We start from the raw sequence: 23,785 nt of genomic DNA on the forward strand, positions 1-23,785 counted from the left end.
ATGGTTGACTCTCAGTAAATGATTGTTAAATAAAATCACCTATGCTGGAGCTGAAAGGGGCTCTTTGAGGCTAGTTTCTAGATAAAAACATGAGCCCCAGATAGGCTACCTGGTTGCAGAGCAGCTCAATAATGACATCTAGGCTTCGGGTCTTCTGCCCACATTCCCCCCTTTCCCAGCTTAGGCCACATAGCCTCGTAGAGTCTCAGACAGAACAAAGCCATTGAGAGGTGGTTCAGGATGAGCCACATCTCCTGCACACATTTTGTGCTTGCTCGCTTTGCATGGAAAAGCAGGAAGGGGGCCCCCACTAACACCAGCACCGGAGAAGTGGTGGGGGGCTGAGTTCTCTGCAGGAAGTGAGGCTGAAGGGTTTGTAGCAACATTCACAGGACCATGTGTGTCCACGGGCCCCTTTTTGATAAATAGGGGTGCTGCAGCTCCCCAGTGCTCCCAAAGTGAACAGACTTTGTAAAAGCCTTCCTCGTGTCTCCATGTCTTTCTCCACCGCGGGGATGACATGAATACCTGCTCACTGGGTTTTTGTAAGGATGTATGGATGTGTGGCTGGTACAGAGCACACACATGGTAGATTTGAGCTGTGTTTATTCTTCTTGGTGATAGAACGATTTGGTCAGCATATAGCAGGGTGGTGGAAACAGGGGGTCCTGCACGTGATTGGAGGGTAGGAGACATTCTCTTTGTAAAGGACACTTGGAAGACATTCCATATCTAAATGCTTGTAAATGGGACATGACCTCTCTGGGTCTCCCTGTTTAAGACAATCTGTAAAATGTTTCAAGGAGAGAGAGCTTATGTTGTCAGGGATTTTCAGTATACATATTTTTAGTCAGATGTGATGTGGCAAATAAATGAGACGTTCTGTTCTCTCATATTAGGGATATTTTGAAAGCTAACATAATTCCAGCTTCTGATTTCCTTAAAACCCCCCCCCAAAAAAACCCCAAAAGACCCTTCATCTCAGTCTATACTCTCCTTTTTGCTTTTTTGCTAACGCTAAACTTTAAATCATAGAGTCAGATTATCAATGTTCACCCAGAGGACTGTAGCAGAGTCATTAAATCCTATTACAAAGCGAAGTGCAGAACGTAATTGCACATATTTGTAAGAAGCTTAGAATTGATTAAAAATGCATAAAGAAAAGCTGCAAAATTCTCTGCAGGCCCAAGGATGCTACCCCCTCAGGGAGACCATCCCAGCTGCTTGTTCTCTGAGTGGCCTTCTCTGTTTCCCTGTGAACAGGCAGGAAGGCCGCTCCCGGTCCTTCAGCGCAGACCCGAGCGCAGCCTGAGAGGTTGCTTTGGCTTGGCAAGCCCAGGGGGAGTGGAATTCATATTCCGTTGGGGAGACATGAGGAAAGCTCATCATACGGGATTGATGGAGTCTCACCCCACTCATTGTCCCGACCTCAAAGGCTGGGTTTTTTGCAAGGTAGCGTTTGCTACAAGGGCGTATTGCAAGAAGAGGAATGGAGACAAAGTGCCGTGGGGAGGCTTCACCCACGCGCATACAGAAAGCACAACAGATTTGCTGATGTTTTTCACGGGGTTGCAGCAAAACTGTAAGAAGATGCCCTGCTGTGCGTTAGTCTGTTTATAGCAATTAATCAACAGGGAGGCCGGTTCAGGGCCTGCCGTACACACCCCACTGCTTGGCACAGGAGGGTGAGACAGGACGGCCCTCAACATACATTTGATGAGCACCTGTTATGAGCCAGAAACTGTTCTTTTCTTCATTTTATTAATTGAAGTGTAATGGACGCACGATGCTATATTAGCTTCAGGGGTACAGCATTGTGAGTGGATAATTCTGTGCATTACCTGATGCTCTCGCGGTCAGTGTGGTCACCATCCGTCACCATACAATGTTACCGCACAGTTGTTGACTACATTTCCCTTGCTGTGCTTTTCATCTCCCTGACTTATCTACCTAAGAACTGTTTAAGGTGTGAGGAAACACCCCCATCGTCGAGAAGTTCACGCTACGGGGAAGGAGGGGCGTACGCTATCGATGGATATCTGTGCTATAGTATTAGACACGTCTTTATTTATTTATTTTTTCAAGACAACACCCGTTTATTATCTCACAGTTTCTATGCATCAGAAAATCTGGGTACAGATTAGCTGAACCCTCTGCTCAGGGTCTTACCAGACTGAAATCGAGATAGACACGTCTTTAAAAAGAAGGCTCTTCGAAGTATTTTGTCCCCCTTTTTATTTCTTCATATTTAAACAATTGACATGTATCGAACGGTATACTACGAACCCCATGAATCCAGACGGGGGACATTTCCTAAAGGAAAGACACCCCTGTAAATAGCACCCCAATCAAGAATTAAAACATTTGGCACCCAGAGTCCTTATTTGTGCCCCCATCAGTCATTACTGCCCCTCAGTCACGTTATGGACTATTTTTTTGTGTGTACCTTTACCAACGAAAGCATACTTTCCACGGGCGTGGATGACAATGTGCATTTGATTGTACGTGGATTTTATTTATTTTTTATTATGTTATGTTAGTCACCATACAATACATCATTGGCTTTTGATGTGGTGATCCACGATCCATTGTTTTCGTATAACACCGTGGATTTTAAGAACGACCAACTACATTGGAATGCACCTAGATTTGGGTTTTAGCACAACAGTCTAATTTGGCTGCAAAACCACAACTGCAAGTAGACACACCACCTCCCTCACATTGTCTTGGACTCATTTAAAAGCTGTGAATTCCCCTGGTTTACTCAGAGTTCAAGGTCTCTACCCCTGGAAGGCCGCTTCTCTTCTTTTTTGGCCATTCTGGTTTTTTGTTGTTGTTGTTGTTGTTTTCTGACAATTCACATATGTTTCTTTTTTCTTACTCTCAAAACCCTATGGAAAAGAGAGTTGGGGAATGAAAAATGAATTAACTTACAACCATAAAGAGAATTGGAAGGGAGCGGACGCTGAATGACAGCTCGCTCTGCATTTCCTGCAGGTAGAAGCAGGTGGAGTCGTGGTGACTAGTAATAAATCAGGGTGGAGGGTCCAGAGGGGAACATAATTGGGAGCGACCCCACTGCACACCTATCTGGCACTCCGCAGAACCCCACAGAAGCTTGTAACTCAGAGACACTTCGGAGGTTGCGAGTGAGATGGGGGGTGGGGGACGAACCAGGACCTGAGCCCTGACAAGCCCCTTCTTCACCTTTGAGCACAGAACAGCCAACAGGCTGATGTTTACCCCTCAGGCAAAAAAGCAAAGGATTTTCTGCTAAAGAAACAGGAAATTGAGCGGTAGCCGCACAGCTAGTGAGGCCTGGGGCCGGGAGCAGCGTGCTCTGGGGCCTGGGCAGTTCGGCTGTTCCCATCCTGCTCAGGCTGCAGTGACACCTTCCACGAGGGGCCTCATCTGCAGACACTGAGCTCCCAGCCGCTGCGGTCTTTAAAATATAAATACGGGCACCTGCGTGGCTCAGTTGGTTAAGCCTCCGACTCTTGATTTCCGCTCAGGTCATGATCTCACGGTCGTGAGATCGAGCCCTGTGTAGGGCTCTGTGCTCAGCGGGGAGTCTGCTTGAGATTCTCTCTCTGCCTCTCCCGCTGCTCATGCTTGCATGCTCTCTCTCTCTCTCAAATAAATAAATAAATCTTTAAATAAAAAAATATAAATGGACAGCAGGGGGTCATGGGCATTTGAGGAGAGCCTGTAATGTAAAGGAGAAAGGCAAAGATAAACAAGCAGAAGAAAGTGACCCAGGAGGAAACAAATAATTCAACGGGTAAAAGTGTATTTTAAAAAATCCTAATTGGTGTCTTCAGAGAGAGCAATTTGAGAAATACGTCAACAGGATTTAACAAAGAAAGACTCTTAGAGAACAAGAATGATCTCTTAGAAAGCCAAAAATTATTTTCAAACAACAAAACTCTACAGAAGTTTCCACAATGAAATCCAGGAAGCATCCTATAAAATGAAACAGAAACACAACACAACAAAGGGGTAGAGATGTGTGTGAACACCTGAGATGACAAATATCAGTTTAAAAGTCCAAGATATTCAAGAGAATTTCTAGAAATAGAGAGCGAAGAAAACACAGTTTTCAAAGGAATAGTACAAGAATAGTTCTGTGGACTTCTTACAAGCTCAGTGTTAAAAGACAAGGAGGAATGTCTTCTCAGTTCTAAGTGATTTATAGCCTGGAATTATACATGCAACAAAATTATCAACTAAGTGTGAAGACAGATTGTGCAAGAACCCAGATTTTTTTTTCCCTGAAGGCAAACCGTGGTGACGAAGCTATTTGAGGATGTATTCCAGCAAAACAAGGGACTGAACCAAAAGAGGAAGACTTAAGGTCCAAGAAGAATGGATTTTCTTTCCAGGATGATGGCTCTACAACGGAACTAGAGGGAGATGAGTCTAGGGCCAAAGGGCTCAGTAAGGATAAGGGAAGGAAGAGGGTTCTGTATATCTGAAAATGTACTTGAAACAGATAATGGTATGGATATGATAAAAGCAGACATTAAAGGATAGCTGATGGATAGTTAGAGGATAAGTATCTCAGGAAAAATAAAATCCACAGAAAAGGGGAAATTACTTATAATGTTATTAGAGAGAGAATCTCAAGCAGACTCTGTGCTCAGTGTGGAGCCCAACATGGGGCTCAATCTCACGACCCTGAGATCATGACCTGAGCCGAAATCAAGAGTCGACACTTAACCGACTGAGCCACCCAGGTGCCCCTCTACCATCTTTCTCTTTGGGAGACAACACATTCAAGGCGGCAATCAAAGAGGTGATTATCCAGGTGTATTGACCGATGAATGCAGTGGTAATGAAGCTGGGTGGATGTTACTGGGTTTTCCTGCCTCCCTATTCCATTCATCTGCATTATTTTTTTTTAAAGATTTTATTTATTTGACACAGAGAAAGAGACAAGAGAGGGAACACAAGCAGGGGGAGGGGCAGAGGGAGAAGCAGGCTTCCCGCTGAGCAGGAGCCCGGGGCGAGGCTCGATCCCAGGACCCTGGGATCACGACCTGAGCCGAAGGCAGATGCTTAACAACTGAGCCACCCAAGGCGCCCCTCATTCATCTGCATTATTAATGTTTTTTTTTTTTCCTTGGCGTTTGAAGCTGTTTTTTGCTAGGCTAAACAAATATGATGCCTATAGCCCAAAGCATCATATGCACATTTCTGTTTTCTACAAGTAGTAAAGACAGGCATCCCTACATTCATCCATCCAGACTGTATAGTGGGTCAGGATTTGTTTCGGTTTGTTCAACTTCCCAGCACAGGACATGACCACGGGAAGAGCGTGGGGAGGAGGAGGGGTCAAAAACTTGATGTCAGTTAAGTGGCACTTGGTCTGACCTTCAGAAGGAGGGGCAGTCTCCTACTGACTGATGCAGACAGTGCCCCTTCGTCCGATGGCGAAGGCAGAGGTGGGTCAGTCTGGTTAGTGCTTCACAAACAACTGGCGGTGACCTTGGAACCTGGAGCAGCACCCACCCCTCCCTTTCTCTGGGCACACGCACCAACGTGGAGATGAATGGAAGGTGTGTTGATGAATGGATGGTGCGTTGATGGACTGGCCACACCCTGCGCCCCATTATATGCATCTAAACATATATGTTTTTTCTATTAATTTTTAAAATATGCATGTTCACTGTAAAAAGGACAAACCCATCAGAGGTACATTTGAATGCCATGCACAGAAGGTCAGTGTATCTCCCCTGGATGGTTGGTTCTTCTTCTTCTGAAACTTCCTTTTGTTCTTCCTGTGGCATTCCTGCCATTGACAAACACGTCTAAGTGTGAAGGTGGCTGGTCCCCAGTGTCCTCTCCACGCGTGCTGAAGACTGCCTCTCCACTCGCTACTTTTGCCAGCAATCCGCGCGGCTCTTCAGTGCTCTGTTGCGTCGCTCCTGAGCTCTGGCTGGCATCCCGACAGTCCACCACCATCAGCAGCGTGCAGGGCTGTGTCCAAAGGGGACATCTGGTTACCTCACTGTGGGCGGCTCATTGTCCTGCTGCCCAGGATTGAAACCACACTGAATAATTTCCTCGCATCAGCTTTCTTCAAGGAAGGAGGCTGGGGCGCGTGTGTGCGTGTGCGCATGTGCGTGCCTGTGTGCGCGTGTTTATATGATGAGTTTGGAAACATTTAAAATAGAATTTCACTTACATACACACACAGACTCTTCTGAGGAAAGGCACCAGCTCTCTAAATACTGAGGTCTCAGACAGGCTTTTGGGGGGGGGCAAATATCGTACATTATGCTCAAGCCAGATGCTCACTTGATTTCCACAAGACTCGAACCCTTCCTAGAATGCCCTACATTCGATTCCTAGTCTCCAGGTGCCACACACACCCCTGTCTGCGCCTCACTTTCAGAGCATCATCATTTTTGGAGACGCAACTCTTTGTTTTCTCTCTCCTCCCCTTTGTACAGGCAATAAATGCTAGGAGGTATATGGACAAAATGTAACTGTTTTTCCTCTACTTCGGGGTAGAGCAGGTTTGGGCAAAACAGCATGATCCCCACCGGTTTCTGGGGAAAGTCTGTTTTCTCCAGGTGACGGGGTTTAACATCCGGGGCGTTGGCCAGCTGGCCGCTTGGCACGCAGGAGCACCCAGCGGTGGGTCGGTGCTCAGTGAGGGCCACTGTTAAGAGAAGTACCGTGGTGGGCCCGGAGGTCACAGTGGTGATGCCCGTGATGACCATGGTGATGGCAGTTACCCCTCTGGAACCGGAGGAGGTGGGTGAAGGACACACACGCCTCTGAGTCTGCTAGGAGCACGTGTTTCTCTCATTCCTCACGGTGAGCATTAGGGTAGTAAAGCAGAGCCAAGAACTTGCTCAGTCACTTTTCTCCTGCCTACTAGTATTGTTTAACATGCTTACCATGGTAAACAGACTTACTAGATGTGCTACATTTTTTTTGGACTTTAAAGAACTTAATGTTTTCCCTTTTACAAAAACAATGCATTTTTTTTAACAGAAAAAAGATCAGAAAATAAAGACAAAGTAAAAGAAAACATTCATTACCTGCCCCATCCTTAGGCACTCTTGTTTATAGAATTCTCAACTTCCATGCATACTTACAAATCACGAAAAATACCCTAGTGTGTAGTTTTGTAGACTGTTTTTTCACTTAGAATTGGCACCCTGGTGTCCCCGAATGTTGTTCTACCACATTGGTGAGATCTGCAATCATCTCAGGGATATTCCATAATTTAATTCGTTCCTTAGTCTGATATTTAGTTTTTTTAATGTGAGAAATGAATTAGGTAAGTGTTATTACCGTCTTAGGAAGGATCCAGGCTGAATTCTGCTTTGACTTTAACGATTCAAACGAGGAAAGACAGAAAACAAAGGTAGTCTAGTGCAGCCTCTTTTCTGGGTAAGTGGTTTAGACCCCCCTTCCCGCATGGCCAGGTCTAATGGCCAGTGAGCTGGCTGCCTTCTGTCCGACCTGGAGGGGGTGCCACAGGGAAGTGCCCGTCAGGATGTACTATGAGGTTCACATTCCAGAAACCTGCAGTCAGATTTTCTGCTACAGGAGATGCTGTTAAGTCAACGCCGCCCCTCAGCAACCTTCCCCAGGAACGGAGCAAACACGTCTTCATGAAAATCATGACTTCAGGGGAGACTTTGAGCCCTGGGATGCCCTAACTTTTACAGCCGACGTAGGTACACAGTACACGGTGTAGCTCAATAAAACCCTCAAGAAATCACTAGATGAAGCCGGAGGTTTCCATGGCAACTGAAATGCTACACGGGCCCTTAGAACAGGGTGTCCCACAGGCTCATGAACTGGAGAGGAGGATGGATGTGGTCTGGAGGGAGGAGACCCCCCCCCCAACCTTGCTCACATCGGAGGTGCTGGGCCACGTGGTCAAGTTGGGAAGTTTGTCTTCAGCACCTTCCTGTGTCCCCTTTGTCCCCCCTCGTCCTCTCTCAGCCCCACCCTGTTGGAGCATCTTGGGAATCTCCACCTGGCTCCTGAACTAGGGAGCCTGCTGTGAAGCAGCCTGTCTGACCCTCCTTACCTGGAGCAGGCTGTTTCTCTGCCACCTCTTTAAGGACCGGGGGTGCTGAGCTAGAGGCCCCACCGTGCTGGAGACCGTGGAAGGCAAATATCTATCGACGAGATATCCTTGATGATATTTTGCGTTAGTAGGCTGCTTTGCCCCAGGATTGGCAAATAGGTTTCCTTGGGAGCTGAGATCAGGCCTTGATTGTTGGTGATGATGTCGAGAGTGATGGGTCCGCATGCAGGCTGGGAGGGAAGGGCGTCTTGATCCATTAGTGATACCTGCCACGTGTATGGGAAGGAAGCTGATGATGGACAAGCCACCCGCCTGCTAACCTTCTTTTTACCCAACTGTGGAATATCAGTTGGTAGGAAGCCTGGGGACAGAGATAAAAATACACTGGTTGAGGAACCCTGTGATCCGTTGGCATGTGAGCATTCTCGTTCCCTTCCCTCATTACACATCCTCACATCATCTGAGTCCCGGGGAGTAGTGACAAATCAGATGATGAGGAAAAAGGAACAAACTAGCTGTCTCCACGGCTGGTGTCTGCATGCTAAGCTTGGGTCTGAAAAGATGGATTTTTCTTATTTCTAGTCACCTTGATGATCCCCTCAAGTCTTAAGAAAATACGTTCTAGAACTTGAGTCCTTGGAAAGAAAACGTCTCCTCTTGCTTTGGCAAGAGAAATGCCTGGCCTCGTGAAAATGGTTTAGATACGCTTCAAAGTTTGCTTCTCATCCGTACAGACACTTGGAAGTTGGGGCCAAATACCTCCCCCAGTCAGACTCACATGTGATGTCTAGAATACGGTCTGCTGGGAGCTTAAAATTATCCTCAAATTTAGTTTTTATCTAGTTACATTGCTGCCAGAGATGGAGCAGGGGCCTCAAGAATACCAGCCCCATTTTGGGATTGTATTGTTTGGGATGAAAACCTGGAAGTCTGGGAAGGCATAGTTCATCCTGGCAGCAAGTGAGGGAGAGAGTGTTTCCCACGCGTCTAAATGGCAGGGACGGCGAGCCCCCTCGGAGGAGGTTGCTGCAGCTGGGGGTGGGGGTGGCAAGGGCCCTTGGACTCTCTCGGGCTCACCAGGGAGCTGCTTTCCCGGGGCTGGTGTAACAAAACCAGCACCAAGCTAGTTGCTTCGAACCACATGCACTTTACCGCCTTACAGTCTGGGAGGTCAGAAGTCCTCAAACCAAAGTGTCAGCAGGGCTGGTTCCTTCTCAGGTCTCGTGGGGGCGGGGGGGGACCTGTTTCTGCACCTTCCCCAGGTTCTAGGAATCACCTGCGTTTCTGCCTCGTGGCTTTTCTCTCCACCTATAAAGCCCACCATGTAGCATCTTCCAGGCTCTCCCCTCTCTCTGACTCGGACCTCTACTTCCATTGGTCCATCCCTCTGTGTCCCTGACCCTCCTGCCCCCCTCTCGTAGCCATCACTGTGATTACGTCGGGCCAACTCGGATTACACAGGAAAGTCTCTCCATCTCAACGTCCTTAATCACATCTGCCAATTCCCTTCCTCCATGTCACAGGCCCCAGGGATTAAGATGTGAGCATCTCTAGGGGGCCATCATTCTGCCTCCACACCAAGGGTCAGGGGTGTCCCCGGCAGCCCGATCCCAGCAGGGTTGAGCAGCCTGGCTGAGAAGCTGCCCACTCTGTGTGGCCAGTGGCTGAACTACCTGCTGAAATTGTGCCCCGATGACCTGCTTTCACCTTGAAGACGGCACCAGCAAAACCCCTCTGATATTTTAAAGAGAACAAAGAGCATCAATGCTGTAATTAAAAAGTAAATAATTTCTATCCCAAATACTAGCTTTGTCCCTTTATAAATTACAGCAACTGGATCTTTAGAAACAAAATTGACTCTCTTGACACAGGCGACTTTCCCCCCAGTACTGTCCGGGGTAACATTTGCATGAGCTTCCGGCCTCTCTGGTTGCAGAGGGAGGCGCGTTTGTCTTCATGCTTGTGGTTTGTTTTTTCATTTCAGAATTCCTCCTCTGATATCAAGAGGTCTAATCTGGAAGTTCAGTGAACTGGTCACAGCAGAGGGTACACCCATTGATTTTGCGCTCTTGTCTGCTGTTGTCCACCGCCTCCCGCCCCCAGCTCGAATCACTTTTCAACAAAACAGTAAGAGAGGTTTGAATGCCTTCAGAAGGAGCCGGCTCAGGTATGTAATCAGGCCTTAATTGGAAGCTCTGAGTGCTGAGTCTGGCCTGTCAGATGAGCAGATGCCCTCCAGGGGGAAGGATGAGTGCAGACCTCTTTGTGGGGCCTCTTGAAGCCCCTCTGAGCTTAATAACAGAAACGGAAGGCTCCCTGAATGGGCCCATCTAGGCAATCAACACAGCTGTTTTCCACTGCATAAAATAATTTCAAGCAACTCAGTAAACTCAATTAATCCTCTTTAAAAGATACTGAGTGGGAGAAAAGAGATTTATTTTGAATATCCTCCCCCAGAGCTGTCTGCACTGGGGCTCAGCAGGGCAAATATGAGCTGGAGATAGACGGACCCACGCAGGCGTGGACTCAGCCACGAATCACAGTCTACCAAGAGAGGTGCAGGAGGCTGCAGAGTGAGACTCAGGGTTTGCCCTTCCCCAGGGCTGGGCCGGGGCACGGGGAGGCTCTCCGGTTTCTGTGAAGGGGCCTCTTTTTCCTTCTCCGTGATGTGACTCCTCAGGTGTGGTCTCTGCTCCTTTTGCCTAGCTTGGGGGGCACAGGAATCGCCACCTGGTGCCCCCATCCTGTGCAGCCTTGAGAGGGGCCCACCAGCCCTCCCCTCTGACAGTCCCTCTTCTGGCTGCTACTGTCAGTTTTATGAGGGTCCCCACTCTTCCTAAATCTGCCCCATGCCACAGCCTCCAACCTTATATCATGGATGCAGTTCCCACTCTTCTGGGTTGCCCCACATGAACTCTCAGAGGAACTTAGGTTCTCACCCAAGACAGAACAAGTTGTGACTTTCAGTAGCTTCTGTCTTCTGACTGAGACAAAGAAATACTGAGACCAGTCATCTTCTTGAAATAGAGGAAGGTTTTCGAAAAGGGGGAAAAAATCCATGTTTACAATTCAGGTGATTTTGCTACAAGATGGACGTGGTGGGCTGGTAAGTGTGTCAGAGGTCCAGGTGGGCAGTTTCAGCCCCAGTGGATGGGAGGATGGGGTGGGGTGGGGAGTAAGGAGAGTGAGAGGGGCAGGGCCAGCCATCAGGGCCAGGCGATTGGTGGCCATGTCCTGCAGGACTCAAATTCCCGAGGGGGTTGGCTGGAAGAATGCTGGGCTCGGGTGCCCAGTAGTGGGACCCAGCAGGACCTGGGCCCACTGAGACCCAGACCCTGGACCTGGGACATATGAGGAAGACTTGGTCTGAAGCTCTACCCATTAAATGGAAGTACAGGGTCCAACAGAGCAATAGGAAGGCCAATGGTGCTGAGCTTCCATCCGTGAGTTCCTTAAATCCCCGATGAGGAGAATCATGGTTCCCGAGCTGGGGGCAGGGTTTCTCCATCGCTGTGTCCTATCCATGTTCATCTCCACTCTTCACGGGCAACGGCTTGCTTGAATGGCTGATGAATGGTGTCACATTGACTGGATTATGAGTTGGCCTGCCTGGTAGATTGGACCACCCTGACGGCCGAATTAGCAACCCTCAGCACCCTTCCCCACTTGCTGGGGGTGGTGAGCACTCCTGCTGGGTCCATTCTCTTTCTACCTGCATGATTCTTGATGTAAACAGCCATGTCTTGCTATATCCAAGGCTCATCCCTCAATATTTTGCTCAAATATCACCCAACTTATGAAGCCTATGCAGTTCAATCATGTCACAATTCTCTCCATAGCTGTTATTTGTGGTTGTTTCCAACTTCCTAATAGATATTAATCTTTGGGATTTGAGAATGAGAAATCTCAGTTTGGGAGAACTCTCAGGAATGCCCATGATCATAAGTTATTCTTAAAATACTTCCAATGTTCTTCATGCTCTTTGCTCACTGTTAATGATACCTAAAAATCTTGTAAATAAGAAATATCAAGGGTACCTGGGTGGTTCAGTCAGTTAAGTGTCTGCCTTCAGCTGAGGTCATGATCTCAAGTTCCTGGGATCGAGCCCCTCGTCGGGCTACCTGCTCAAATGGAGGAGTTTGCTTCTCCCTCTCCCCCCCACCCTCCCACTCATTCTCTCTCTCTCTCAAATAAATGAATAAAATCTTAAAAAAATAAGAAATATCAAATTCAGCAGTATTTTCAAAGCATTGCAGCCTACAGCAAATATTCAAACACCAGGAAATGCTAGTGAAGATAAGTAAAACTATGGAAAACTTTGATCTCCTATCCAGGTTGATAGTACTTCATCAAATAGACAATTTAAGGACATATTTTGCTTTCAACACTTATTATTCCTTGGCACACCACTTATAAGATTTGTGGAAGGTAAATATGTGATAAGCCAGTTTCCAGGAACGCCTCACCATTAGCCTCCAAGAACACACAGCTACAAAATGGCAGCAGGTGCAGGCTTGAGGGACTACGGAGAGCATGACCACTTCTCTCCTGCCTAATCCTGCCCCAGTTCCTGGAAATGTGCATCTTCCCTGTCAACTCCACGTGTCAGGGTTTCCTGCTCCTGTCTGCAACGCGATGTCAGGAGATGCCTTCAAAACATCTTTATGTTGATGGTTCAACTTATAGTCACAGAAGAATTCTGATACTTTTTTCTGTTTTCCTATTTCTTGACCCATTTTCCTGAACTTGGAGATTTAGAAAAACAAATTTCTGGAGAAACCTTTGGAAGGGATTCCTGCACTATGTCTCTGTGTTAGCATAACAGTACAGTTAGTCCACGATAGTAGATGTGCATGTGTATAGTATTGGACGTCCCTTTCCCTTAGTTGTTTATGAACTCACTGGGAGCAAACCAATGTCCTGATCATGTCAACAACTGTGATGTCCTCTTGTTATTAAGCTGTTATTAAATAAGTTTTGTTGCCAAACAAATTATTTTTTAAGGCTTCTTTAGTTATTTAAGTCATCTCTACACCTAGCGTGGGGCTTGAGATCATGACCCTGAGAATCACATGCTCTTCCCACTGAGCCAGCCAGGTGCCCCACCAAATAAATACTTTTAGGAAATAAATTTAACAATCATGACTTCTTCTTCCTCTTCTTTTTCTCCTCTTATTCTTTCCCTCTTCCCCATCCCCTCATTCGTTAAGCATTTGCTATGTGGCAGATGCAAGGATGAGTGCTTTATATATATTTTTAAAATCAAGTTTATTGAGGTATAATTTATATCCAATAAAATACACTCTTGAAGTTCAAGAGATTTTTAAAAAGATTTTATTTATTTATTTTTAGAGAGGGGAGGGAGAGGGACAAGCAGACTCCTCTGAGCGTGGAGCCTATTGCGGGGGCTCGATCAATCCCACGACCCTGAGATCATGACCTGAACCGAAATCAAGAGTCAGACACTTAACTGACTGAGCCACCCAGGTGCCCCTAGTTCAAGAGATTTGACAAGTTTATAAGTCGTGTCACTACCACCACAATCCTGACGTAGAACATTTTCATCACTTCTGTAATGCCCCTTCATCTGTTGCAGCCCAGGTAGGCAATGACCTGTTTCTGTCCCTGTAAATTAGGTTTGCTTTTCTAGAAACTCAGATATATGGGTTTATCAGTAAGTACTCTTTTGGGTCTTCTTTTGCTTAGCATGCCTCTAAGACTCATCCAAGCTGCTGAAGGTTCCAGTAAAGCATTCCTTTCCTTTCTCCTCCTTTTCCTTCCTTCTCCTCCCCTTCCTTCCTTCTTACTGAGTCATATCCTTTGTGTAAGTATACTATAATTGGTTTATCTACTCACTTATTTTTGACATTTGAGTTGTTTCCAGTTTTTGGCTACTATGAATAAAGCTGCTGTAAACGTCCACGTACAAGATTTTGTGTGGACACACATTTTTATCTGGATAAATACTTAGGATTGGAATTGTGGGTTGTGTGCTAAATATATGTTTAACTTTGTACGAAATAGCAAAACTGTTTTCGAAAGTGGTAGAACCACTTTACGTTACCATCAGCAATGTAGGAGAGTTCCAAATGCTTTATATCCTTGCCAATTTGGCATTGTTTGTCTTTTTAATTTTGGACGTTACTGGATCTGCAATGGTATCTCAGTGTGGTTTTAATTCACATTTTCCTAATGGCTAATGATCTTGAACATCTTTCAATGTGTTTAATGTGTTTATTGGCCATTCCTATATCTGCTTTTGTAACATAGCTGTTCAAATCCTATGCTCACGTTTTATGGAATTTTGCCTTATTATCGATTTGTGTACATTCTTTATACTTTCTGGATACAAATTCTTCATCAGATATATGCATTATGAGTACTTACTCCCAAACTATGGTTTATCTTTTCATTTTCTTTTTTTTTTTTAAAGATTTATTTATTTATTTGAGAGAGAGCAAGAGAGCGCATGAGTGAGGGGGCAGAGGGAGAGGGAGAGAATCTCAAGCAGACTCCATGTTGAGCATGGAGCCCGATGCTGGGCTTGAGCTCACAGCCCTGAGATCATGACCTGAGCTGAAATCAAGCGTCAGACACTTAACCGACTGCACCACCCAGGCACCCCTATTCATATTCCGAATGAGAACAGAAGATTTTAAATTTGATTAAGTCCAATTTATAATTTTTTCTTTTGTTTGTGCTTTTTCTGCTTGGCTAAAAATCCACTGCAAGAACACAAAAATCCCCTCCCCCATATTCTTCTACAAGATTTAAAATTTTAGTTTTTAGGTTTAGATCTATAATCTGTTGCAAACTCATTCCGGGTATGCTTTAGGTAAGGGTGGAACTCCCCCCACCACCCACCTTCGTGGATACCCACATGTTCCAGTGCCAACTGTTGAAAGACTTTCCTTTCTTCAGGGAATTGTCTTGATGACTTTTGGAAAGTCAGTTGACCATATATTCCTGGGTTTCTTTCTTAACTCCCCCCACCCTTCTCTCTGTCTCTCACTGAGCTTGTGATTTCCTGGTAATGCCCAACACAGTGCCTGGCCTGAAATGTAAGTCAAGACTTGTTGAGTTGATATCAGTATATACGATTGCTCTCATAAGAACCTCAGCTTATGTGTGGCTGGAGGTTCTCAGTCCTGCTTCCCCTCCCAGTGTGCTTTCCCTGCTCATGGTCATGCAGTTTTGGCTTGGTTGCTTCTCATAACAGGGAGCTTCTTATCACACAAGGCAGCACATCCCATTTTGGAACTCTACCTGGGAAATTCCCCAGCCAGGACACAGGTGGGTATTAGGCGGGTGAAAGACTACAGAAACTTTCTGCAGAGGAGAAAGGATGTGGAGCAGGGAACTTGGGAGCCTGAAGACAAACGTCACTGAGCATCTTTCCCAGCGCTGGCTCAGGCTCCAGGGCTGTCTTCAGGTGTCCTGGGTCCCTCCCTCTGTGTCCTTATGCAGCAGCCGGGTGACAGCTCGTCAGAGATGCTGTGTCAGGAATTTATGCGGGCTGCATGAGCGGTGGGCTGGGGCAGGGCTGCACTGGGTGACCTCCCAGCGTCTCCTGACTTTGGAGAGCCTTCAACTTTCTACTTCCTTTTTCTGCTTCTCTTCAGAAGTGTTATTTCCAGCCAGCCCTACAAAGTCGAAAAAGCTCATTCCAGTAAGTACATCTTCCTGCATATTTTTTGGCTAGAACATATGAAGGGTTTATTTAAAGCGTCTCCAGGATTGTCCTCTGCACTGGATGATCTAATTTCATCTGGCCTGTTTCCACATCTTCCTCTTATAACTCTGAGGCCTCGCTTCCACCCCCAAATTATGTTGTGCTGTTGATCTGGAATCTCAGAGGCAACGAGACTGTTCTCAGTAGCAAGGACTCTAGAAATCCATGTCCCAGTGTCCCCGCCTGGGCCTCGGACAGATAGCCAGAAAGTCAGGTCTGCTATGTGTTTGTAAACCGAAGAGTTATCTTAAGAAAGTTTTATTTATTTTAATAAAGTGTTTTAATTTCCTTTGAAGAAAACAAAAAAAAAATCTAATTGAAAATAAAGAATAAGATTACCCTATGAATAACATTCCTCTATCATAGTGATTTCTGGCTTTGAATAACCTGGTTAATTCAATTCAACTGTGTGCCTGGGCTAGCTGAACTGGCGCTTAATCCAAGGAGACAATGGAGTAAATTGGATTGCTCGGAGCTAAAGTACACTTCCTGTCCTGCTGGCTTGCTTCTCTCGAAGGACAACAGATGATGCAAACCTTTCAGCTTCAGCCATGAGTGCACCACCTGCTCAACTAATAGAGAAATAGATTTAACTGTGGGTATGGACATTTAGAATAAAATATTATTGTAGATTACCTCTCGTATAAATATTTCAAATACGACGTATGTGACAAAAATATTGATTGTCAAGACTGACAGTATTGAACATCAGATGAGCCTTTGGCACCCCTAACAGACAAACCTAATTCAACCATCCGGCCGGACTAATCTCTATGACACCCCGTTTGCAAGTGTCCAGCCAAGGATTTGCGAGTCTATCAGAAATTCTGGTCGAAAGTCCAAATTTCTGGACATACAGTCTGACTTTCAAAATGTGCTACAATCTGATATTGAAATGCATGACCTCTGTTTGGTTAGAAAACACACACACAGCTTTCCACTAATATTCTTTCTGCTTAATTTTACTACTTTGGCTGTTTGCACCTCTCATTAACCAAACATGCATCTTAACCCTCAATATCAAGAAATTGATTTTGTAAGAAATTCTCTTGACATGGCCTTGCATGAATAGTACCAATTATTTTTGCTCTTTATATTTTTCCCCCCAAGCCGCATCTTGAACTTTTATCTTTTCTTTCCCCCTAAGGACTTAACCCTGTACGTGAAAACAAATTCACTTTTTGAAGGGGGAAGATAGCTTTGAAGATCACCCAGTTTATTGGTTTTTTGCTTTTTAAAATCTTGTGTTATAAAACATGGGAGATACGGGAAGCCCTGTAAGACGCCTGCATAGATAATTCATTACTATGATATGAACACAGTCACAACCAATACCCACAACAAAAATAGCATTTTGCCATCCACCCAGAAGCTTCTCCATGTGCCCCATTCCAATCACACCAAATCCCCACAAATAACCACTAATCCCGATTTTTTTGGTGATAACTTTCTTGTGTTTCTTAGTAGTTTGTGAATCCCTAGATAGTATAGTTTCATTTCACCCATTTTTTCTCTAGTTTGACAGACTCTTATCATTTACAGGTTTCTTCTTCCTTCACCACTTCCCTCCCCTGTTGTCCTTCCAATTTACCTGCTGAGCCACCTGAGCTGTTTGAACTACGATGATTCCCAGTCTTGATCTTGCTGGATGCACATGCACGGTTCCGTCCCGCATGCTGTTCTTCCCTCCTACTCCCTGCCCTTTGGGAGCTGGGTCCTGAGGTTTGATCAGGCACAGACTTTCAGATTTGGTCGCTTTGGCAAGACTGGAAGAAGCAGTGGAGTGTTCTTTCATCAGAAGCACATGGTGTCTGGTTATCTTCTCCTTTTTTATAGATGTTTATATTCATTGGTGCTCATTGCCTCAATCTGTTAATTCATGGGGGTTTTGTTTGTTTGTTTTATTTTGTTCTGTGGTGGGAGAAGTTTGCTAATTGGTGATTTCTTTTTCATTTGTTAGCCTGGATACTTTTATAAAGAGATACTTCCCTACTCTGCTACTGGGCTACCCGATAGTGTAGTTGATATAGAAACAGAGATAAATACCATATTTTTCCTTTATTTACCAGTTTTCAAGATAAATGCTCTATTCTCCCTCCTTCTTTACCAATTATAAAAATAATTAATTGGTTCCCTATCATTGTTCAAAGGTGACCAAGTAGCTTTATAAAAAATATCATTAGGAAAGAATGGATTTTAGTACACTTGCTAGGTTTTGATCCATGGTAATTGTTTTTTTTTTTTTAATTAAAGTTGAAATTGTTCCATCTTTGGCCAGTGGGAGCTTTTCAAGTTACTCTTTGTTTGACGTGATCCATACTTTATGATGTGAAAAGATTTTAGGCTCATCTTGTGCATTTCCTGTGCCAAAACAGCATCAGCCATTTTTTAAAGAAGTCTTTGTTTCTTTTAATGGAAAAGGCTATTTCTCATCACAGTACAACACTCCGGTTTGAGGGATGTGGATGCTACTGGGGTTGGTCATTGTTTCAAGCCTTCAAGCCATTTTAGTCAAAACATATAGGATGCACACACACACACACACGATCTTATGAATACTTTTCGACACTTTTATTCACTTTTATTCAAAATAAAACTACAACGTGCTCTTATGATCCAGCAGTCATACTCCTTGGTATTTACCCAAAGGATTTGAAAACTTACGTCCACACAAAAACTTGCCCATGGATGCTTGTAGCAACTTTATTCATAGTTGTCAAAACTTGAAAGAAACCAAAAAATAGGTGAATGGACAGATAAACTGTTGTCCATCGAGACGGTGGAATATTAGAAAGAAATGAGCCATGAAAAGATGTAGAGGAGTTTAAAGTGCATATTACTAAGTGAAAGAAGCCATCTGAAAAGGCTGCATCCTGTATCACTCCAAATATGTGGCATTCTGGGAAGAACTATGGAGACAGTAAAAAAGATCAGCGGCTTGCTGGGAGTTGGGGAGGGGAGGGGTAAATAGACTACAGAGGATTTTTAGGGCATTTATCCAAACCTATAAAATGTACAACATCAAGAATGATGTAAAGGTAAACTCTGGACTTTGGTTCGTTAACTGTGACAGTTGTACCACTCTTGTGGGGAATGCTGGTGAGCGGAAGGCTGTGCAAGCGTGGGGCAGGTCACTCGCTATACTTTCCCGTCAGTTTTGCTGTGGACCTAAAACTGCTCCAAAAAAATAAAGTCTTCTTAAAAAATATAAGCAAAGAAATAAACGAGAAGGAGATCACATAACCTCTCTTATACTACACCTGTATCTTCTTTCTTCTAAACTAAGAACACTAGTTCTCAATGACAAGGGGAATGATAGGCTCAGAATACCCGTAACTGTTTGTTTACCCCACTTTGCACATGCAAAATCTCAGAACACCAACACTAACACCATCCCTGTCAGTATGATTGCTGGAAGCAGGAAAATGCTTGTTTGCACATGTTCTTCCTATTTGTCTTCAATACTAGATCTACATTGTCAAAGAGGCCAATTCATGCCACACTCGCTCCCTTTAACCCACATTACGACTTAGCTCTAGAAGTCACGATACATTTAATGCTTGTCTGTAGTACTTGCATCAAGTAGTCATTTTGGTTTCTGAAGTTGTTTCCTGAGCAAGTTCCCTAAGGAGAGCTCATACATGCTGAAAGCAGTGTTTCTTTGCCTTTTATACTTGGAAGTCACCTTGTTGACTATGAACCGTGGACTCACATTTTTTTTTTTTAATCTGAAATGTTACGCCATTTTCTCATGGCACAAACCATTGCTCTCAAAAAGCCTGTTGATAATCTTATTTTCCCCCTTATAAAGCACTTGTTCTTTTTGCAGAGATGCCCAAATAACTTTTTATTTATTTATTTATTTATAATTTCCAAATAACTTTTGTTTAAAGATTTATTTATTTATTTTAGAGAGAGAGAGAGCACGAGTGTGCGACGTGGGGGAGGGGCAGAGGAAGAGGGAGAGAGAGAATCCCAAGCAGACTCCGAGCTGAGCGCAGAGCCCAATGCAGGGCTCGGTCTCACGACCCTGAGAGCATGACCTGAGCCAAAACCAAAAGTTGGACGCCCAACTGACTGTGCCATCCAGGTACCTACCAACTAACCTTTTATTTTATTTTATTTTTTTTTAAAGATTTTATTTATTTATTTGAGAGAGAGAATGAGATAGAGAGAGCATGAGAGGGGGGAGGGTCAGAGGGAGAAGCAGACTCCCTGCTGAGCAGGGAGCCCGATGCGGGACTCGATCCCGGGACTCCAGGATCATGACCTGAGCCGAAGGCAGTCGCTTAACCAACTGAGCCACCCAGGCGCCCCCAACTAACCTTTTAAAGTTCAGCAGTCTTGGTATGTATTGTTAGGATAGGCTATGTCTTGATCATTCTGGGTCAATATGGTCGGACACGCAATATTGTCAGGTTTCAATGTGTAGCTTCCATGTGTACTGTGTGTATGTAATTTTTATGGAAGCAATATTTTTATGTGCATAACCACCTACCAACATTTTAGCGCGACAGTAGCTTTAGATTCTGGAATTTTGTGAACAAAGTTTCGGCAAGGTTCTAGAGTAAGGCTCATTGAACTACAGCTTATGGGCCAAATTCCTTGGGGCCTACTAACTAAGAATGGTTTTTACATCTTTTTAAAGATTTTATTTTTATTTATTTGTGTGTGTGTGTGTGAGAGAGAGAGAGCACACAAGCAGGGGGAGCGGCAGGCAGAGGGAGAAGCAGACTCCCCACTGAGCAAGGAGCCCGGTGTGGGACTCGATCCCAGGAGCCTGAGATCATGACCTGAGCCAAAGGCAGACGCTTAACTGACTGAGCCACCCAGGCGCCCCGGTTTTCACATTTTTCAACAGTTAAATTTGAAATGGTTACATAAGTTCCTACATGATATCTCCCATATTCCCTTTTGGCCCTTAAAGCCTAAAATATTTGCTATCTGGCCTTTAAAAAAAAAAGTCTGTTGACCCCTTTTCTGTAAGAACTGTTGCAATAAGCGAGGGAAAGTATCCAGGGGACAGGATGGAGCCTCTCAAACCATGAAATGAAGAGGATTTGTCCCAGACACTGCAGGCTTGGGGCTCCTAGCTTCTGCTTTAGACATCCTGCCTATCTTTCTGCATCTCTAGAAAGTTCCTCTCACGTGGGGACTCAGGATTTCATTCACATTCAGGTGTAAAAACATGCTGGGAAATATTGCCCATTCAGATAATTTTCATCTTTATAAAGGGGATAATAGCTTTAAGAAAGGAACAGGTGCCTGACTTTTTAATTCCAGGATTCAGCCTGTGTGTGTGTGCATGTGTGTGTTCGCATGCGCAGTGGCCATGGTGTGGCAAAATTAAATGATTACATGGGGAAGAAAGAGCCTGAAAATTACCTGGAAAATAATTAGAACAGTAGTGGGGGAAATTTACACTACACTTATGTAGCATAATCAAATCAATATTGTTTTAGCATAGGGACACATGAATTAATGTAATAGAACAGAGGATCTCAAGTCAATTCTAATATGCAGGAAACTTTAATTTATGATAAAGATAGAACTGACATTTATTTGGAAAATTTGGCTTATTCAAAAAAACGATTCTGGAATAACTTATTGATTGTCCATCTGGAAAAAAATAACACTGAACCCTTAGGTCAGATGAGACCCAAAAATAAATTGCAGATTGACTAAGGAAATACATTTTTTTTTTTTAAAAACTCAACAAAAATTGTGAAAGGAATTCTAAGGGTAGAGAGACTTTGTTAACGAGGAAAACAGAAGAGCTATGGAATAAAGATACTCATATTTTTCTATATAAAGACTCGTATGGTAGGAAGATGCCACGAACAAAATAAGAAACGAATCATTTGGCAAAGTGTGTTTGCCACGGTGATGCTAAGTAAAGCTCTGGTGTTTTATAAAAATGAAAAGAGAAACGGGGACAAAGCAACAGGACAGTGGGCTGGGTTGGAACAAGAAGACGGGATCCCCCCGAAGCAGGACTAGGCACGAGGAGGCTTGTGCAGGGGGCGCTCGTGGTGGAAGTCGTCACTACTCGCTTCGGGGAGTCTTTCAGGTCTCCAAACCCCTGCTCACTGCTCCTCCTCCCCCTGCAGCACCCCCGCCTACGGCTCCTGCCTTCCCTCGCGGAGGCCGTCCTGCAGCCCTGCCGCGTGTCCGGCCAGCTCTGACGTTTTCCTGCAGTGATGAGTTTCTTTCTCCCCTCTAGACTAGAAGCTCTAGAAGCTTCTAGAAACTCTGCGGGAATAGAGACCATGGCTTTTCAGTATTTTGTGCCAAGATACCCCAGGGATCTCCATCGACTCTGTTGTCACCTCAGGGATGTATGTTGCCATGTAAGAGTTTTATGTGCCCCCTTTTTAATAAATTGGGCCAACATTTAAAACTCGTAGATAACAAAGCCACTTTAAAAAAGGCAAGATGTGGCAGCGTGTGCCGGCGCCCCCAGTGGCCCCAGTGGCCTTGCTGGAGTGGCCGAGTCCCCCCCCCCCTCCCCGGTCTGAACTCCCTCCCTGTGGGGCCGCACTTGAGTTTGAAAGCTGTTCACAGGCTCCCCCTGGAGTACCCTTGATTTTAGCCTGCTGCACTAGGGCTCCCTGCAGGTTTCTGGGCTGAGTCTTGACCTGACCCTATCGTGAATTTTGATTTGGCCTAACCCTAAGTTTGTTCTGGTGGTTTCTGCCTTTAGACTCAGTAGACCGGGGATCCTATATTCCCAGCTTCTGAAAATGCAAGTTTTATGGTTTGTGTCCATCTGTCTGTCTGTCTGCCTATCTATCTATCCACCCACCCATCCATTTATCTACCTACTTAGCATCTATTATCAGTCATCCATCCATCCATGTGCACATACATGTCCACACATGCATTTATGTGTGCATACAAATAGATGTGTGTGTACGCACATACATGTCCTTGGGCACGCCCATACCCATATTTTAACATTTATATACATATGTACACACACTCGCACACACGCTGCAGCCATACACCTGCGCTCTAGACCTGTATTTGTATCTGTGTCTATACACTAGCTTTTAGGCTATTTCCCTCCAGGCATTAGGACTCATTTTCCTGCTGCGGAAAACCTATGTGGAGACATTCTTGCCCTTCATTCAGGGGTCAGTCGTGCTCCTCCACGCACTCCCCGATTTGAGGTCGGCCCTCTGGAACAGCGCTGCAGACCTTTGGCAGGAGCAAGGCCTCAGGAGAGCCCGGGGTCTGCCAGCTCTGGGGAGAGGCTCCCGTCTTACGAGCTCTTACAGAAACCAAAACCAAAGCCAAAACCAACACAAAACTTTGCAACTCATATGAAAAACTTTGGCTTCTGTAAAAAAAAACATAGGCTTCTTTCCCCTCATGATAAACCAAGCTGCGTTTTCATATCCCTCATTTGCAGAAAAATTAGAAAAGAAACTTATGAGGTCAACCATTGAAAACATATAGATGCATTTATTTTTCCGTTAAAATGTTTTAAGAATAAACATTGTTAAAATGTCTATGCTACCCAGAGCAATCTATACCTTCAATGCCGTCCCGATCAAAGTTCCAATGACATTTTTCAAAGTGCTGGAACAAACAGAAACAGACATATAGACCAATGGAACAGAATAGAGAGCCCAGATATGGACCCTCAACTCTATGGTCAAATAATCTTCGACAAAGCAGGAAAAAACATGCAGTGGAAAAAAGACAGTCTCTTCAATAAATGGTGCTGGGAAAATTGGACAGCCACATGCAGAAGAATGAAACCTGACCATTCTCTAACACCATACACAAAGATAAACTCAAAGTGGATGAAAGACCTCAATGTGAGACAGGAATCCATCAAAATCCTAGAGGAGAACATAGGCAGTAACCTCTTTGACATTGGCCACAGCAACTTCTTTCAAGATACATCTCCAAAAGCTAGCGAAACAAAAGCAAAAATGAACTTTTGGGACTTCCTCAAGATAAAAAGCTTCTGCACAGCAAAGGAAACA

General features: G+C 44.8%; 1 protein-coding gene across 1 annotated transcript in view; it reads left to right on the top strand.

Annotated features, from left to right (window-relative positions):
- Window positions 1-388: 388 nt before the first annotated feature.
- Window positions 389-23,785, top strand: part of MX2 (MX dynamin like GTPase 2) — a 185,770-nt gene continuing 162,373 nt past the window's right edge. Inside the window, exon 1 of the mRNA XM_081800296.1 lies at window positions 389-400. The gene's annotated coding sequence lies outside the window, so the exon portion shown is untranslated. The remainder of the gene's footprint in view (window positions 401-23,785) is intronic.

Source organism: Leptonychotes weddellii, chromosome 1 (assembly GCF_054177405.1).
Source record: "Leptonychotes weddellii isolate Sample4059 chromosome 1, ASM5417740v2, whole genome shotgun sequence".
Taxonomy (NCBI): domain Eukaryota; kingdom Metazoa; phylum Chordata; class Mammalia; order Carnivora; family Phocidae; genus Leptonychotes; species Leptonychotes weddellii.